This window comes from Aythya ferina (assembly GCF_964211825.1).
Source record: "Aythya ferina genome assembly, chromosome: 10".
NCBI lineage: Eukaryota > Metazoa > Chordata > Aves > Anseriformes > Anatidae > Aythya > Aythya ferina.
In genome coordinates, this window is record NC_140306.1 from 13926551 (window position 1) to 13946677 (window position 20127).

Below are 20127 nucleotides of genomic sequence, written 5' to 3' on the forward strand. Positions count from 1 at the left end.
CCCTAATCAGTAACAGACGCAATTACATGGACACTCTTATCAAAGAAGTAGTTCACAAACTAAGAGACATCTTAGAACTCAAGTGGACAAACTGCAAACTGTTTTTTTTCTTTTGGGTGTATAAGGTTTTATTTTTCAGTTCCTACACAACCTTAAAACGCTTCAGAATACCTAGATGCTCCAATTGCCAATCAACTCACAAAAGAAATGTCCTTGTTAATTTTACTTATAAAGATTATCCAAGAAACTATTGAACTGTACACATAACTTCTGGGCACTGCAGCAAAAAGCACTACTAGCTGTACAGTAAGGGAAAAATGTTCTTAAGCACGATCAAGTAATTGCACTGCATGTAATTACTTGGTCAACATTAACAGGCTGAGTAATTGGTTCGTACATCATGAGTTCAAACTACTTTTTTTCCACTTACTTAATGTGGAAAGTGATGTACCTTCCAGAGAATACCACCAAACCAAAACACACATAACAACAACACGCAACTCCATGCCTTGCTTTGCTTTAGGTGCTGTACTACTCCTAGGATGCATCACAGGGCTACTGATGCAAACTGTGAGACACCAAACTTCAAGAACATTCTTTTTTTGAAGGTGGGAACACATGCCAGACAAAAGGAGTAGAAAAAACTACAGCAGTGCCGTGTCACTTGGTTTAACCCAAGACGCAAGAATCCTACAATTTCTAAGCCAGCAACCGGTGTTTCACTTGTCTTTCCTCGTACTCAAGAGCTCCTGAACTCAGAGCAGATTTCAGTTCACAGCTTGCAGCATGTTCAGCTATGCAGCTAGGCCCTGTAGCTCAGATGTCAATACTTGTTCTGTGAAGCAAAAATAAGGTGTTCAGAAGGTAAGAGAAAACAGTCATTTGCTAGCAAGGAGACACAATCAGTGAATGAATTTGCTAGCAAGGAAACACAATCAGAGTACAAACAGGTTGGATTAGGAGAAAAGAGTTAACAAGTTAATAGGAAGAGATTACAGGAAAAAGAAAAAAAAAAAAAAAAAAAAACAACAGGGCTGAGCTAGCCTTTTATCTGTAGATTGTTAACCAGCACTAGGAAGAGCACTTCAAGCAATACTGCATATGCTTGCATTTTTTATTTTTTAAATTTATATATAAAACAACCTGAGAAGCAATTAACATCTTTCTCATATCTTTTAAGGCCCAGAACAGTCATTTAGTTAAGACTGTGAAATCAGTTTTTGGAGCAAAACAGAAAACAGCTCCTACCACCATTATCTGCACATCATGCAGTCTCCCTTTGTGGAAACCATTCTCAAAAAAATCTTACTACTTTCTAACATTTATTGAGTTGTTTCTTATTAACTGACTGGTTCCCCATCTTCTCTTCTGTAGAGTAGGACAAAGTTAGAAAGCAGGTTTATGATTACTTGGCACTGCTGCTTTCCCCACTGAGCAACTAAAAGCCACAACTATAATTCATATTCCCACAGCCTGATATCCATGCTTTGAGTAAAACAACAACACTTCCACACTAATCCACTGGTTAAGATAGCTTGGAACACCAGTTGATGAGATTGGGGATTGGGATGACCCCACAAAGAGAGAAAGTAGCTTTTGTAAAAATTAACAAATATTATCAGATACCTCCCTTTGACAAATGCAACAATGCTCATCAAGAGCTTTAATGAGGAACATATTTTAACTGCTTGAGAGACCTCATGCTCGCTACACTCAGAGATACCCTCAAGTGACTAGCTATGTGGCTCGCCAGTACTGGATAACAAAAAGTTACTACTCAATGTAGATGTAAAAGAAACCAGATTTAATAATCTTTTACCTCTGGGGAAACAGCTTTAAGGCCCAGTTAGGCCATAGGTAGAAACAAGCTGGGTAGGTCAGTGCGCATCTCCCACAGGAAATTTTATTTGATAGAATCACAGACTGCAGGATAATTCAGGTTGGAATGAAAAGCCCAGCTAGAAACCACAATTTCCAGTAAGTCTGGAAATCTAACTAACAAAAAATTGGAAGGCATCGACAAAGCTAAACTAACAATTGCACTGATTTCACTCAAATTGAATCAAACTAACATCAGTTCTGAAACAGAACACAAGGCTTGTCACTTGACATTTACTTCAACAGCCAATACACAGATACAATAGAAAGGGGTAGAAAAAAAAACACATGGACTTTATATAATCACATAATCTTCCTCATTTCTGGTGGCCTAATACAAAATCTACTTAGAAGGCCACATTTTCCACTCTGCTTCTCAAAAGCTGCATTTTTAGTTTTGACTATGGTTATTTGTTTTAGCTTCACAGTACTTGGCTTCAGTGCAATCTCAAATTCTCACTCAGAAATGCAGTACTAAACACAAGCAATTAAAGGAGTTAAGACAAAACACCAAACCCCAGGAATTTCTGATGATGTTCAAGATGAGCTCAATTCAAAGTTGCATTGAAGAAAAGTAGAAATTACCTTCCCATTTAACAGAAAAACCTCAACAACTTAGTTTCATGTAACAAACTACCTGTTCCTGCCAAGTTTCTCTGTCCTTATACATTCTGCTTTTTTCAGAAAAGTGGAGATGTACAGTGGTCTCGTGTAAAATCTCATTATATGTGGTAGACTGTACTGTGATGCAGGGAGGTTAAGTGAGAAAGGAGGGCTTGGATTCACTCCTCAGTTACGTTTTCCAATCCCTGTCTATGCTAAGATACTGCAGTTGACATGTACTGGCTGTACTGCTATGAAAAAAACAAAAACATACCTCACTAAAACTGTTTTTGGCAGCAAAGCTCCAGACACAGAGATTCACTTTAATTCAACAAAGTTTCTCAAAATCCCTGCAGAATGTTCTCATCCAAACTTTTGTCACATTTGAAAAGCAAAAACATCCAGAGCAATACGTGCATTTTGTTCACTGCATCTTAGACACAAGCACCTCTCAGGTCTCCTTGACTATTTCTGAAGCGACAGAAAAAGTGTTGACTCTAGTTTTAAGAGCTGTATCTGTCAAGAACTGAACTGCTATAAAACACCAGTTAGGACATGGAGATTTTACAGTCTATTCATATGACCTGTATTGCTGCTAGAAGTATTAAAGCCAAACTGCTTTCCCTACAGGGTGTGATATTATTTAAACAAAATAGTGGAAAAACTGAGATGCAAACTCCAAAAGTACTGCAACTCCAAATTACAGGTTGCGTATATCCAACAGTTGAAAAGTTATCTAAAAAAAAAAAAAAGGGGGGGGGGGGGGGAAATGCTTTAGTAGCATTGTTTTGCATGCAGTACACTGAGATGACCACCCTGACCTGGCTCAATGTGCTCTCTGATGCTGTCCAGCACAATATTCCTTTCCTCAAGGATCCCCAACACACCCTGCTGCAAGCTAAAGTTGTGTTCAACACCATCTGGAGTAGATTATGTAAAGTCCACAGTAACTTCCATGAAGCCTTTGGAAGCTTTTGACTGTTCTTAATATCAAAAGAAAATCAATCATGTTACCATTGACTATAGTAAGTGTGGAGAGATACTGAAAAAATGGAACACCTTCCTCTCAATGCCAACATCTGCTGGGCAAACAAATGGTTGGTTTTCACATAGAATTGATTGTAATGCTTAGTTTTAAGGAAATCTTCTGGACAAATTCAATCTCAAAAAACTCCAAGGAGAATTTTCACAACATCTGCTAGCACAAACTTCATATTGCAGTAACAATCTTCTCCACAGAGACACAAGGGACAAAGTTAAATTCTGCAGTTTCTCTCCTTCCAACAGTGCACAATGACAACTGGGGACTCAGGCTGCAGCTGAAGGCATTACTTGTCAGAGTTCCTTTGTTGCTACAACTCTTCCTTGTTGTAAATAGTGAGGACAAGTCACCTCTAACACAATCCAGAAACAAAGAGGCAGTTGTGACTTCTGCATGGAGCAGGAAGTAACATCAAAGCAGTGGAGGAGGAAACACTGACAGAGGCCAAGAACAGAACATTGAAGGGACTGAAAACTGAAAGGCCCAAAGAGAGAGCAGGTTGCTCCATCACCAACACAGGTCTATACATCCAAGAGAAAAGCAAAGGATAAAACACCTCTCTGATTCAAGACTGATTTCCTTGTAGTAGTCTGAAAAGCAACCAAGTTCTGACTTTTTGCAAATGGATGTAAAGCAGCAGAGTCATGTCTTTTCCCTGCTGTCTCACAGAAATGCTCTGGATGGCAAAAAAAAAACGACTGCTTTCTGCTCAGTTCCTCGCTGTGACCATTTCTGAGGACACAGAAATGTTTTGGAGAACACCAACACCAGCAGCCAGCATCAGTGACTGATGGGTGGTCATCCCTGAAAATATGCACCAATTCTTTTTTCCTTTTTAAGATGCAAAAATATGAATTATTTTCAATTAGCAAGCTTTTTTTTTTTTTCTTTTTTTTCTTTTTTTTTTCTTTTTTTCACCACAAGAGTTTCTTATCCTCCATTCTGGCAATGGACAAAAGGTTCCAGAAAGACAGCAACGAACTATTGCCCAACTTTCCTTGCCCCCACAGCACTTTCAAAAACATGGCGAAAAACCTGCCTCCTCTTTGTGTACTTCCTACAAAGGTGCTTGTGCTACTGTCAGGATGATAACACAGGAAAGGCTGCAAGTAGAGATGCTGGACATGTGATTAGCATCCTTCATCTGTGCATAGAAATAACGTGCATGTTTATGTTTTTATCATTCCCTCTTATGCTGCTTTTTGCTTATATTAAAGAATAACTCATAGGAAGCAAGTTGGCTCCAGTGCTCAGTTGGCTACAGTACCTATCCCTTCACAGGTATTCATTGAGCTGATCAAAATCCCATCTGCAAGAGAGGAGAAACAGTAATAGTGCTGTAGGATGTATCACTGGACCAAAGTAACAAAGGTGGTAATCACTGCTTAAGTTGCAGACTTGCAACTATTCTACAGAGAATTTTAGGAGGTTCTGTTGAAAGCCCTGGCTTCTACCTGGTGTTCAGTGGGAAGAAGTCAGTCTAAAAAGGAAGCCAGTTTAAAAAAGGTTTATTATATTTGCTGTTAGCAGCCTTGTCAAGAAGATACACTGCAGCACTCTATCAGCGGGACTTCCCTAAGGACTGCAGACTGTTGCACTGCTGCCATTCAGCTAAAGGCGGAGAAAGGTACTCACAGCAAATGCTGCGTCACTGTATGTCATGAAACTGAGCACTCACAGATGCCAGGGGCTGCAAAAAACATTATCTACAGGTACTGCTTTCAAAATTTAAAATCCACAGAGGGTTTGAAGAGCAAGAGCAGTCTCCAACACACAGGGCTGACCTCACATGCTGCATGTGCATCCCTGCAGGAAAAGAAGAAGCAACCAAAGCTACGGCCCCTGCACCAGCATCACCCTCACTGTTATTTGGATTTAGCCACTTGCTATTCAGGTTTAGCCACTCAGGTTACAACTATCTCTTATGGAAAGTTTTATTTACTTCAGTTATTAATTTGACAGCTTCATTTGTCTATGGAATCCAAGAGTAGTAATTACATGCACGAAGCTTCACAGCAACTATTTTGATGAACTATCAGATGGAGAAGATTTTACAAACAAAATAAAAATAGACCTTAAGATTCAAACCGGTGGACTATGCTGATGAAAGCAAAATTAATTTATTAGGAAAAGCAATACACCTAATGGGTTAGGAAATATTTAACAAAATGCAGTTACCTTTGGGAAGTCAAGCATGAAAAGAATATCTTTAAAGTGGCCCAACCACCTACAACTTCTGCAGCAATATTTCCAAAACAATGTATCTTCATAAAACACTTTGAAATAATTACACCAGAGGACTATGAAAAGTGAGAAACAGATTAATGAGAAATTTAACACAATTCAATTTACTTGCTGTTAAATTTACCGATGAATATATATATATATATATATATATATATATATTCTGGTTCATAATTTCAAAATGATAATCCTGTACACTGAATTCTAGTGAAAGTTATATAAATGTTGGAGTCTGGGGTTTGTTTTTTCAAGTAGTGCATGCAGATTGATTCACAATATCCTATACATGTAGCTTGAAAAAAATGTAGCTACAACTTCCTTCTTCCCTCCTCACCCCATTATTTTCTTTCAAGTACTTCTGCTTTTGCTGGTTAGGACAGGACTAGAAGCATGACATAGTAAAATGTTTCATTATTTGTGTAGCAACAGCATGGGGAAAATCCATCTAGATAAGTCACGTAGCAAGAGATGCTTCCTGGGGTCTCTCCTGCTTGGCCAGAAGCACAGATAATTCAGAGTTTCCGTGCCTCTTTGGCACGTCCAACAGTCCCCAAACTGCCTGAATTTATGGCTACTTTATAAGTGGTTGGTACTTCCCCCAAAAAATCTACTTCCACTAATCCCCAAAGGCGCCCCCCAAAATTACTGGTGCTTTCCCTATCTTTATTATGACAAGCTTTTCACAATATGAGCATTAGAAACCTTTTACTGAACATGCCAACTCTAAATCTTGGAAGTGCAAACTCCTGAAAAGCTTGAGGGGAGTGCAGTTAGTAAGCAAGGAAGATCTAGTGCAGACCTGATTTTATTTTATTTTTTTTGGAACACAAGCAGCCCAATTTATTTGAGCATATGAGAACATAAGATTAGCCCAATAACAACAGTTGACTGTTTGAAAGTGTTGTGTTTTTTTTTTTTCCAAGTGTGTTGAGTAAGACAAATCTGGGTTCTACACCAGAAGATCAGCCAGTTGAGGTAATTTTGGAGTCTGAAACAGACAGCAGGACAGGCTGTTACACAGCATATGCTGCAAGATAAAAAAAGCGTTTTTACACTGAATGCCCTTTTTTGGAAAGGGAAAGGGAACATTCAGAGCACCAAAGTTGGCTTTTTTGATATTCCACAACTACTACTTGGGGGTGAGGAAGTACTGTCAGCTGCTTTTTCTTTAATAGTAGAAATAGTAAGTTTAATACTTTTTTTTTTTTTTTTTTTACCCCCAAGTTCTCCTTCCTCATTGAAGGCACAGGACTATGCAGTAAATGTGCTGTAGGCATGCTATTTTTCACCATTACCAAAATCAGTTCTGAAACAAGATTGCCAAAGAATCCTCTTCACTAACTCAAAGCACAAATACCAGACCTTAGAAAGATGCAAGAGCAGAAACACTGCCTGAAGCCCAAAGGCTTTGTTCATTACTTCTGATGGCGCAAGATGACACCAGTTGATAAGCGGTGACTGCAACAACGTGGCTGGCTAGTCAGATGTTTCTGAAGCTCTACAATTCATTAATATCAAATCCCATTCTGAAATAGGAGCATGTCCTAAGTATTAGGTAGGAGGCAAATGCTGCCTCTATACATGCATAACTTAGTAGACTAATCAGGAAGCTTTTTTGGACAAGGGAAGTAAGTTGAAGTTTGGGTGCTTTTTGGCAATTAAGTAACACAATTCCCTTCATTTGATAGCAAAACCTTATTAAGGTGAAAGGGATGAGGCTATCCCTCTCCTTCCCTTCATTAGTAGGCTCTGGAGCCCCAGCTCCCTGCCAGGTCTGGCTCTGTCAGCAAGCAGACTCCTGGATGCCTCCTGCATGTCCCCAACCAGCCCTCGGCTCCCACTTCCTCAACTCTGCTCGAGGACTTTGCCTGCATTTAGTCAGCACAAGTAAATTGCAAAAGTTTATCACGTGAATACGAGTTCTCCAAAGGCAGCGTGCAATTCTGCAAGAAGGCTCAGACTTTTCCTCAGACTTTTCCGAGACAGCCAGCAAGTGCTGGGAAAGCTGAGCTACTCCTGCAGCCTGCAGATGTAGCAAACTGGAGGAAGGTAGCCAAAGAGAATCCAGCATTTTGTACAGGATCTATTTAGCTATCACCATAACCATAAAGCAATCACCTCTAACGCATTCAGCTTTTGATACCGGAGCTTTTTGTCTTCTCGGGCATAACCATCACGCAGACAGCTATCAGCTCACGGTCTGCATGCACAAGGTTAAGTTTCCTCAGGCAGGCTCACTCCGGTGATTTCTGAAGAGCTCATTTTCTTCCTGTCCCACTTCTGAGAAAAGCCTTGGAATTATGTGTTCACAGAGAAAAAATACCACTAACAAGTAATGAAGGCATTATGGCTGAAAATATTACATTTCAGGTCCTTTAAGACCGTTCTTGCCAGCAGGTTATGCAAAGTACTAAATATGCAGCGAGCATCAATTAGTTGGTCTGGTCCATCAGAAACCTCTAAGGGAGGAGCTGCACACCATCCTCACTCCCACTCAGTGTTTTCATCTAGGATTCAGTGTAACATTCTAGGTTTTCTTTCTGGTATATAGCTATGCACACAAAACTTATTTTCTTCACGCTTATAAATTGCCAGGAATTTAAGCTATATTTCCCAGACCAAATAATACAAAGTGCCAACAACATTTTCAAATCAAATGGAAAACATGACAACACTTCAGCTAAGCTTTTACAACCCAAAATATATCTCCCATCCCTTCCCTTGACACAAACTGCAAAATATCATAAAAAGAGTATGCTGATTCCTGCTTAAGAAAAAAAGGAAATTGGAATTTTGTCTTATTTCAAATGTACCAGGTTATTACCTCTATATGAAAAATAAAGAAGTGAAAACTGGAAAAAGAGAAATTGTGTATTCAACAGAAACAAAACAAACAAAAGAAAACCACACACAAAAAAAGTCTTCTGAACATTTTAACTAGAGAACAGTTTTACTTTGGGCTTTTGAAAAACACCAGCAGACTGTGCAAAGTGCCTCTTGCAGAGTACAAGCCTTCAAGCCAGAAATCTGCATTACCGCCAGCACTATGACCTAACCCTCCAAGTATCTGGAAAGCTACAATATTCATTAGCCAAGAGAACTGTATCATCATTCATACACACTGGAAATCTGCTGCTCAGATAACCTTGTCGGATGAAATCCATATTCAGTTCACGGATGCATGGTTTTTAACCAGGGCTTTTAAAGTAAAAGGACACAAGACTTAGGAGACAAGATTTTTGCTCATTAGCTGCGTATTGAGTTGCAGGAACAGTTCCAATCCTCCCTCCTGAGTGCATTTGGCATTGCTGGGGTTGGTTGTTGTTTGTTTTTGTTTTTTTGAGAAGCCATGTTCTCCCTGAGGGCCACAAACATTTAGTCTGCTTCAATCAGACATCAGCCAGCAAGACAGGATGAATCTGCTTTGCTGAGTACCATGTTTCTCCTCCTGACTGCTTCCTGGTTCTTAAAGACTCTTTGCCATAGGCAGGAATCATCCTTTTATCCTTTTTTTTTTTTTTTTTGTATTACTTAAGATATGAAGGCCAAAAAATATGTCAGAAATATAAATAACCAGTAAACATCCACTTATCCAAGACTTTTTGGTTTAATAACTGAAAATAAACAATGAAGCCATAGAAGGATATCTGCATTGCTACTTATAAAAGAATCTCTCATCTTTGTAACAAAGAGATGAAATAAGCACAACCAAGTGACACTGGGGTATGTACAGGTTGATGCTAAATAATGAATGATTGATAAGGAGAAACTGGAAAGGAGTAAGTGTAACTGAAATTTATTTTTAATTAGAAGTCTTTGCTCCTCCTGTAACTTCAAATCTCCAGCTAGGATTTCCAAAAGCAGGAAAATGGAATTACAGATGCTTTTCAACTTCTCTCTGGGTCATTTTCTAGAGGAAATAAACATTTAAAGCTTTACAGTGGAACGGGCATCCCCAGCTAAAATATATGCACAAAAATATGCAGGAGGCTTATTAACAGCACGGTCAATGAAAGCATAAGGGGTTGTTAAGGATACTTGGGTTATTTAAAAGTAGAACAGAGTTTACAGTGCAAGTTATAGTGTAAACTCAGGGTGAGATGATGTACTATTTAATACCAACTTTATTCCTTCCTTTTTAACCCACAAGATAAGAAGTTAAGAGCAAACTTTTATTTTTGACCTTTGCCTGAATTCTGTGGTTTAAACAGGTAAACTCCACACACCACAACAGTTCAGATGCTGTTTTTATTAAAACACTTTGTTATGCGTCTATCAGCCATATTAATTTATCTCTAACTAAACAAATAAAAACACATCATTCTAGTGCCCTTATTGAGGAAGAAAACGCTTAAATACTGACATGTCTGGGACACAACACAGTAAACAAAGAAGAAAAACTGAACAAAAATCCCTGGAGCTTTAGATGAACCACAATCTTTTTTTGAAAAGACAACCACTGCATACTCAGCTATTTTGAGTTTTGAGAGAGCCGAATTTCTCCTATGGGATGAGTGCTCTTAAAAACACCCCCTGGCCACCTTCCAGAAATGCTACTTCTACTCCTGGAAAGATCCAAACTTCTGGAGAAAAGCACAAACCAAATTATTAGATGCATAATGGTCTGTCATGACTTTGTCCAGCTTCCACTCCAGTGCTCATCCTACTAATCTTTTAGAGTTGTCTAAAAATGAGATGTTTGGTTTCCATAAACAAAACACTTTATACATACATACATATAGATAGATAAGCCTACACACAGAAATATAAAACATATACTCAAGAGCTTCCCTCAACACTGCAAGTCAGCATCTGCTCTATTACGTTATTGGGTCACTGCACTATTGAGCACCCTGAAAAAAAAAAAAGAAAACAACACAAAATACAAACTTTGCAATCTGAATAAAACCTACTTGCAGAAAGAAAAGACACAGGCTACTGACAAGTAAGGGTATCTGTAGATTACCCCAAGAAGTACCTAACACAAACTGTGCTATGATTCTGCTCCCATTTCCCAGTTAGTCCACAGAAGCAATGGAGTATGTAATGATTTTCCTACAGACAAGCTTTCCTGGCTCATTCAAGTACTTCTGCACGCATTCTCCTGCCGTAGAAGTGCTCCTTTGTGCTAATTCTGATAGCAATCTTTAACAGTTCTTGCTAAATCACTGCTAGCACCAGATACCACCTTGTGTATAGTGTTGTGGTTGGGGAACATACCATTGAGGATATGCCATTTCTGTTAGATCGTGAAGCTAAAAAGGATGGCGTATGGCTGCTACTGACACAGACATACTCGAGAAGAAAACCAAGCAGCTACAAACCGCAGTGCCGCTAAGGCAATAGCATACACCACGCACACAATGCTTGGCCCAGTCTTCACGGTGAGATTGCATTTTAAAAAGGGACAGACAGCATAGTGGGAAGAAAGGAAGAAGGGGAGCGAAGCACACAGACCAACATGCTCTTAGCGGTTCCAAATGCAACGTTCCCACTTGCAATTAGACAAGATCCCTTTCTTAACTCTCAGCATGGAAAGGCTCTCAGCATGTCCCCAGGCAGCAGAGTGGGAAATTTGCTTTCCACATGGTGTAATTTGTTTGAGTGGATCTACCCTGAACGGTCTGCCCAGTCCTGCCTCCAAATCTTTCCTCTGTGTATTAGGTCTACCCATACCATCTCGATTCTTTCCTCCTCGAATGCCAGGCAGCTCCTTCATGCTATTTACTCCGCAGCTTACTTAATCACAACTTACTTAATCACCCCAGCGCTTTGTATATCTGAAATACCTTTCACTTACATGCGGTGGTGGCCACATCTTCAGTCTCAGCCGCCAACTCGGCTCACAGGAGCGAGCAGGGGGTGCTGGCACGTAGCTCTCCCGCTGCTTACCGCGAGCATCATCGCCAGCACAGCTCAGCCCCAAAGGCTCCTTTCTGCCTGACAGTGCTCAGCACTCTGCTGGCCACAGGGTGCTGGCGCTTCCCCACAGCTCTGTATGTTTGCTCGCACTACAGGACGCTAAGTACATAAATGCTGCTCTAATATTGCTTTTCCGTGTTAGTAATTACTGCTGAAGCCACAGACTTACTATGCAACCAGGACCAAGAGGCAAGCCACACAACTGAGAAGAGGCAAGTGGATGTAACCCACTTCTGACGAAAAGTTGGTCCATGTCATGGATAATTTGAGAGTCCTCTGTTTGGAGTAAACAAAACCAAAATCAACTTTGGCCCAATGAACAAACTCTGTGGGAAAGAGCTGCAGAGAGCTACATTTCCAGCTCTAATACACAACCCCACTCTGCCTCTGTGGGAATATTCAAAAAATAAATATTTACTCTGAACTGCAACACAGCTATGCTGAAAACCGTATTTGCTTGTATTGTGAAAATTTTTTAAAGTAGTTTTAGTTTCATAAATATAATTTTTATGTTCATGTAACAAATTTCCTCATGCAAGACGCAGTTCTCTAATCAGAGCATTAGTGGTTAGGGTCCTCTTAACTGCTCTAAAATTGAAACTAAAAATAAAAATAATAAACCTAAAAATAAAGCCACAAAATTTATCTTTCAGAAAATGCCAAAATTGGGGGGTGGGGTGGGAGGAGCACTTAAAATTAATCTGAGGAAATGTGAAAGGGAAAAGGAACCTCACAATTGTCTTGTAGCTGTCAGTGCCCTGTGCTCATTTGTGGTGTGTAATGATAAACACTGGTTATTGGTTAGGATATACAAATATATACCATCTGAACAGAACTCAGATATCCCAAAGAACAAGGATCATTTACATAATTATATCCCCATGCAAAAACTTTGTTCTGCTGAAGTTTGAGGTCTTTTTTTCCCAGTTTTAAAGAGTTCTGAGAATATTTGCATAAAGCAATCATGGTATTTAATATATATTTAATATATATTCAATACGTACAATAAAGTTTGATATAATCTTGACTACCAAACATATACAGATATGTATAATAGTATATGATATAGTATATCATATACTATTATATGATAATAGTATATTGTATATACATATACAGATATGTATAATGTATACATATAATAATATGTATAATAGACAAAAGGCATTATTGAATTTCCATACCTATGCATAAGTGAAACTGAGAATAGTGTTTCAGCTGCTACTGATGGACATACAGCACAATGCACATTCCTGTACTTGCTGGGCAGTTTTATATAAATATTTCCCTTTTAGTTGTATTACATTATATACGTATAAATTTGCTTGTGTAACATGGATGTATAAAAAATTACATGTAGTAACAACTTATACATCTCAAGAAAATGGTACAGACCATTCAAGCTGCTTTAATTTCCCTTTCCATTTTACAGGAGAGGAAGTGTAAGAACAAATTGCTGACTTCAGACATTACCCATAAGGACTATGCAGATGTCTCTGGAATACCAAAGCCTGCATCTGTGCTGCTCTGCCCTTCTTTATAGGGCAAAAAGTTACTTAGAAAATAAAGCAAGTACTTCTCAAGAAAGAAATAGAAAAAATGATGAAGATATTCTTTTTTTTTTTTTTTTTTTTTTTTTTTTTTGTCATTGCAAATAAGCTGAACACATTTTTTGAGCAATTGCATTAATTTACAATGGAAGATAGAATCACAGAATGGTTTGGGTTGGGAGGGACCCTTACCTATCATCCAGTTGCAACCCCCCTGCCATGGGCAGGAACCAGCCCAGTTGCTCAAGATAAATAGACAGAAGACACCCAGCTAGCATGAGCAAATTAGGTGAAACTCATAGCTCCTTTTAAAAATATGGTGCTAACCATACTCTTATCAGCCTGTGCTAATACACTGTGTTAATCACACTGCAAACTGGATTTGTATATTGACCTTTCTCTAAATACATAACATTAACTAAAAGGCTCAGTGCAGCATCAATTAACATTGGCAGACCTGTACAAATGGGGACATTAGGAGGTACAAGAGTTTAAATCCATAGTTATTCCAGGCTTGATTTAAATTTCTGAAGGTTGCTACCTCTGAAAGACTCAGACACAAACACGTAACAAATGGCACAAGTATTCAGTGCTGATGTGCAATGCTGCATAGCTCTGGCACTGCCCAAGAAGCAGAGAGTTCACCCAACTTAAAAGCTGGCCCGAGAGGTTCTGGAGTTTCTGCTCTCTAAACAGAACACAGTGAGATAATCCAAGTAATTTGCAGTAGAGTAGCAAGGTTACAAGACAGTTAAATGTTCTCTAGTATCAACTACTGAAGTCACAACAGCTACACAAAGAAATGGTTATTTCAGATCCTTGTGCAGGCTTAGAGGAGCACGGTGATATATTTATGATCTTGGCGTGAGAGAGTCAAAATAACTTGGTTCAGACTTGTAATCCACTTAGTGCTGACCTTCATGCCCCCTTTCCAGTTTTCTAACATTTACCTACTAGAAAGTTAAGCTACCAAAAGGGATTGAGAAAGGCTTGTCTAGAAGCAAGATGACATCATATCCAAGGATTATAATCTGAAGTCATAAAAGTCTGAAGTTTTACAACTTCCTTCAAAAATAATCAGTAAGAAAAATCAATGTTGCACTGTAAGGAAGGCGCCAGGATGGCCAGTCACAGGTTCCAAGCAGCAACTCTACTTTTGAGGCAGAGTTACTGAACCTATGTTAAGAATTTAAATCAACAATCTTTCAGTAATTTTGGGAAGATGCATTATGTAAGTAGGTTAATTAATTTGTTCTTATGATCAGACATGAGGAGAGGATTCTTCCTTGATATGAGTCATTCTTGCAGAAACTCCCGGCTTCCTCACTTACTCATAAGCCAAGGGCCAGCAGTGCTGACTAAGTAAACGTATAGCTCAGAATTGCAGGGACAGGTAATCTCCCATTACAAGTACTCATTAAAAGTTCCAGACACGAAAGTCCTTTTTTTTTTTTTTCCTTTCTTTTTTTTTTTTTTAAATCTGAAACAAAATCAGCAAACTTGGAGCTAAGAGTAAGTTGAAAACAACTGCTCTGAATTTCCAAGTAGCATTTCAAGGCACCTGTAGACTGCCTACTCATCTCTGCGACACATATCTATACAATTAAGCAAGAATAATCAACAGGCATGTTTATCAAAAGCTGTTCTTTTCTAGGCCCTGGAACAAGTTTGTTCCACATGGCCTGAAAACCAAAAGTGATTCTATGGTCATGGTAAGAGCAAAAAATATTCCTACCAAGTTAAGAGCTACTTAGTATGTCGATACCTATCATATTTAAAACTTTGTAGCAGCCAGCAAAATATAGTAAGAATTACCATAATACTGTTTTTAAGATGGTATCATGCTAAATGCAAATGCTTGGCCCTCTTCAATTTCTTTCATAGATTTTAAATGCAAATCTATGAAGATCACTTTTTAAAAACATTAGTGGAAACCACTGCCACTCCAAACATTTCCCAAGAAAAATTCTGATGTCCTCTGAAGCCCAGAGCAATTTAATGGGCTTGGTGGGTGGCTGGGCATTGGAACCAAACAAAAGGATGATTTGGGGAAAAACTGAAGGGTGCATGAACATGCTAGCTTTGGATGCTACAAATGTATGTCAAGCTTGATGTAGATGTTAATAGCACCTCAACTGACAAGTCCTCAGTTTATACCATGCAGTGTTAAGCATAACCTGCTTATATAAAACTGCCACCCCTGAAAAACCCAAGTTTCCTCTACCAGTATCTGCACACTAAATAACATTAAGTATACATAGCTAAATATGATGACTGATGGAGTATGGAAATCCCAAGGGAAGTAGGAAAAAAAAAAAAAAAAAAAAAAAAAAAGCACATACATTATATTAGAAAGATTTTACAATATTCTGTTCCTGATATAAAAACCAGCATTAGCAACGTGCATTTTTGCAAGAGTTTCTTATGCTATCCACTTAGCCACCTGGCTAGAAGGTGTCTGTAGAGAGTCTTTATCCAGAACAGATTGATGGCAAGACCAGGCTTAAAAACATACTCATTCTTTTCTCCTTTTTCTTGCACACAAGCAAAGAATTATTTTGATCAAAGTTTCACAACACCTCATCTAAATTCCTTACATCGAAGAACACTACAGCCAAGGGTCTTCATTTTTTATTCTGGTACAAACACCAAGCTTGCCTTTGTTTCTTTCAGGTTTCACCATTCGTAGGACTCCCTGCAAACAACAGTGACTGAAACCTCATATCCAAAAATAAACAAGAACATGGAGAGATTAGATTATATAGCAGTAATCAGTGACTTCTGCTACTACGGAGGGAGGGTTTAGTATCCATAAAAGGAGCCAAGGTCCCAAGAACTGTACTGTTTTCCCTTGAGTTTAACCTTGAATGCACCAGGACCTTGAGCAACCCTTCAACTCCTTTGTTCCTTAGTTAGCCCTAATAAACACATACTTGTCACAGTGCTTAATTACGAAGGCTGGAGATGCAAACTAGAATATTTTGCATGGAAGAAATTTGTTGACACCAACTTTCACATCAACTTGCAACAAAGCAAAATTACTTGGGCTGAACTAACCCCACAAACCCCAGCTACATGGAAGGGCCTGTATTTTAAAATCGAGACTGTCAATCGCAGCCACATCTGCAGAACTGTCGCAGGCCATGTAACTGGTGGAGGAATCGCAGAGAGAGTGGTAGCACTGGAAGCTCTGCATCAACCAGCTGTCAAAACACAGTGCAGCTCTATGGGAACACACCAAACATTCCCAGACACTGCCTGTAAGTTTACAAACACTCCACAGTAACATCTAAGCATCTACCAGGAAAGAGATGCTCAGACACTACACTGAGGGCCAACAGCATAAGTAATGCAAAATACGACTAAGATCAGCTAACAGAGATAAAGAACATACTCAAAAACATAGCTCTGTAAGAACTCAAGGTTGTTTCCTCGGTGCTAGCTGGTAGCTGAAATAAATGTTGTGGACCACACGGTGTGTAGACAGAAGTCAGCAACAGCCAACCCACGAATGAAGTGGAGAGATGTAGATGCTTAGCAAATGACTCAAACATGTTTGGAAGCCAAAAGGGTAAAACAGCTTAGAAAACTGCATGACAACCGTGTCTAGAAGGGGGGCAGGAGAAGAAAAAAAAAAGCAACAGGTGGGAGGAAAAGATGCAGAGGAACTTAACAATTATCACTTTTGTTGCTAGCTTTCTCCCGTATTTCCAAACAACAGGTCTTAATCATCCAGGGGACAGACTTTGAAGGCCTGAATTTGGGGACATGGACAACGCATCTAAGATCCATCACCAACAAACGAGCAGACTGCATGCAGTGAGTTCTGGATTACACTAAGCAGAGATTTTAGCCTGCTTGCATTTTTCAACTGACAAGCCCTTATGCATATCTTAGAAGAATTGTTTTCCTCTCATCACACCTCAGTTAGCAACTATCACTTCAGGATTTAAATACTACATTTTGCAAAGCTTAGAGACATAAATATTCCTGCTCAAGGAAGCCAGGGGAGTAGACAGGAACATGCAGTTTGTTAAGAAACCATACCAAAGAACAAAGCACCATGACTGATATGATGTTTAAAATTTTTACCCGATAACTCCTAGTTCCACAACATAGGCCATTAAGCGGTGTGGAAAAAAAAAACAAAAAACATTGTGCTACAATTTGGCAATCATGCACTCCACGATTTAAGGGAATAAATAACTCATGCGTTAAGTGTTTCGACCTTAAGATATTGCCAACATCATTTCTCATGCTCCTCAGTGGTGGCGACATCCCTGTCAGGATGCATTCCAGGGACCATGATTAGCTGCTTCACTTGAGCTCCTAAAGAAGTGCATGTCTTCTTAGGAGGAGGTGGATGCCAAGACACATGCCAGGAATGGATGTGCTGGATGAAACAGCCCTGAAAAGGATCCCAGCTCTGCAGCAGTTTAAGCAAAGCTGAATTGTATCGCCTTTAAGCTCACAGACAGGAGAGAAGGGATGTTCCTGCTGCACTAAGGGGAAGGATGGAAAGGAGTGGTCCTGAGCTGCAGACAGGGAGAGCCCCGAAGAACTGGAGCTGTTATGCCCCTGGTATGCCCCTTCTGGCACCAGACAGGCTCACTTTATTGTGCTCTGACACATTCATAGAAGGTACCAAACCGTAACACCCTAGCACACTGCTGCCCCAGGCAGCTACCATCGTCACCAAGCCCAATTAGGCAGGCTGCCTGCAGCCTTCAAGCCCTACATAAATCCCAGCATCTACAGGAGCAGGAGATACTTTGCCTTTGTTTTCTTCTTCATCTTTGTTCAAAGGAATGAGTGGAGAAGTTTATCTTTTGCCTTCATCGCTCATCTCCCTGGCTGCAAAAGTCTATTCATGGGAGTCTTCCCTGTGCAGCCTTGCTGTCCAAGCTCTGTTAAGATCCAAAACCTGCAACTGTGGCTTCTAGAAGCATTTCTAAGCAGGGGAAAATAACATAAGTTTTAGAAAAGATTAATAGAAATAATGAAATATCTATACCTATATAAATCTCAAATCACTTTTGCTCACTTTTGCTGAGGCCTGAAGATATAAGGACTTAACACCTCTGGAGCTTGAAGTTAAAGTCACTTTGGTTGATCCTTCTTTTTTTGCTGGACACATTTTACATGCAGCCCATAAGGACTAGATTTTTAAAATAACTGCTTAAGTTCAAAGGTTCACAGCACTCCCATCTAGAAATGTGCCATTTGCTAAGGCAAGTTTAGATTTTTAGAGCCTGTAGTGTTGATGTCTTACAATGCTGGATGAAAACATTTTTGCGTGAAAAAATATTTAAAATAGAACCAAGTAATATTGAGGCTTTTTTGGAGGATATGAGGAACATCACAGTGCTACAATCATTCTTTATGTTTGTAGTCTATTGCTGATGCAAAAAATCTGCAAGGACAAGCTAACTTCAGCAGCAGCTCCTACTGCTGATCTTTTCCCCCCATAAATGCTCCATTTCAAGATATGTTTGGTTTTTGTTTTTGGTAAGGGTGACAGGGGGCTTTTGTTAGGAAAAAATTATATAACAGCAAACCATACGTTACAGGATTTTTTAATCTCCCACTTGGTGCTGATTATTGTTTGAGCTATGGTATTTCATTAGATGGATCACTGGCTCATTTCCAAATGATAGTTCCTCTTTTGCCAGGAAGCTGAAGAAAGATTGTGCCTTCTGAGAAAATACCAGGCAACTTTTCTGGAAGCCGACTGACGCTTCACTGTTTCTATTCCACATGTATTATTTGAATATAACATAAATATTTCAGTGTGGCACCAGATAAAAATCTGAATACAAGCAGTTTAACCTCTACAAGCACATAGTTCTATCAGAACACTCCTCTTCCTTTGAAAATACATTTTTGAATGATGAGACAGTAAAAATATACTGTAATGCAGAAGTAGTTAACAGGTAGTTCCCATGTTCTGTGCTCTTATATATACAACTATGAATTAAGTTATGACCTCTGTCACCAAAATGATTCATTCAAAACAGCAATAATAGCCTCTGACATGCATTACAGGCATGACTGCTAGTAAACTCCATCGAAGTTGCTTAACTTCTCTGATTGCTAGACTTGTTTTCAGTTACTTAGAACCATGCCTAAAACTAATCACCACATGAAAGTTCCACAGACTGGTTTTCTGCCTCAAAGGGACAGGGTGTTTTTAGAGTTTCACCCAAAACAACTCAGCTCTTTCTTAGGACAGGGCTAGACATCAGACGTCACCTGGGATGTCCTTTGAAGACACAGGTATAATTAAAAACAAAAGAGGAGATTAGCATCTGAAATAAATGAGAAATTTAGTTTTCCTGTAGCAGTTTCCCTCCTTTAAAATGAGGATGATTCCATGTCTCAACAACATGCCGACTGACTCAAGTTTTTGCAAAGAATGTAAAAAACAAACAAACAAGAAAATTACTACATTCAGAGCCCAGTTTAAGCATATACAAATAAAAAAAAATAATCCCACAGAATTAAAGGATGAGAACAAAACCCACCCAGGTACCTGCAGCCTTTATGCACTAAGGCAGGAGGTACCGTAAAAACTACAGCCTGCACCATGAACATATCCAGAAGGTGGGCCAGATGCAGTTCACATATTAACCTTCATTTGGGCATTTGCCAACATTTCATAAACTCATTTTTCTAGCAAGTGATGGGGGTCTTAACCAATATACATACACTGGCTGGAGTTGGCCTCATTTTGACCCAGTGGGTCCTGCCAACGAACCATGAAATAAAAGGACCTGTTCTACCAAAGGGCAGGAGGACAGAATTTTTTTCACATTGTATTCCTTGTTCCCAGTGACCTTGTTAGGCAATTATCTTCCTTTATATGCGGAAATCTGGAAGCTTGCCACT

General features: G+C 39.3%; 1 protein-coding gene across 5 annotated transcripts in view; it reads right to left on the reverse strand.

The window, feature by feature from the left end:
• Positions 1-20127, reverse strand: part of PRKCD (protein kinase C delta) — a 65540-nt gene that overhangs the window by 28805 nt on the left and 16608 nt on the right. Inside the window, exon 1 of one of the 5 annotated variants that reach the window (XM_084530920.1) lies at positions 11557-11797. The exons of 3 other annotated variants lie outside the window; for them this stretch is intronic. The gene's annotated coding sequence lies outside the window, so the exon portion shown is untranslated. Of the gene's footprint in view, positions 1-656; positions 680-11556; positions 11798-20127 lie in introns of those variants that run through there. One more of the 5 variants, XM_084530918.1, reaches the window with a different exon arrangement.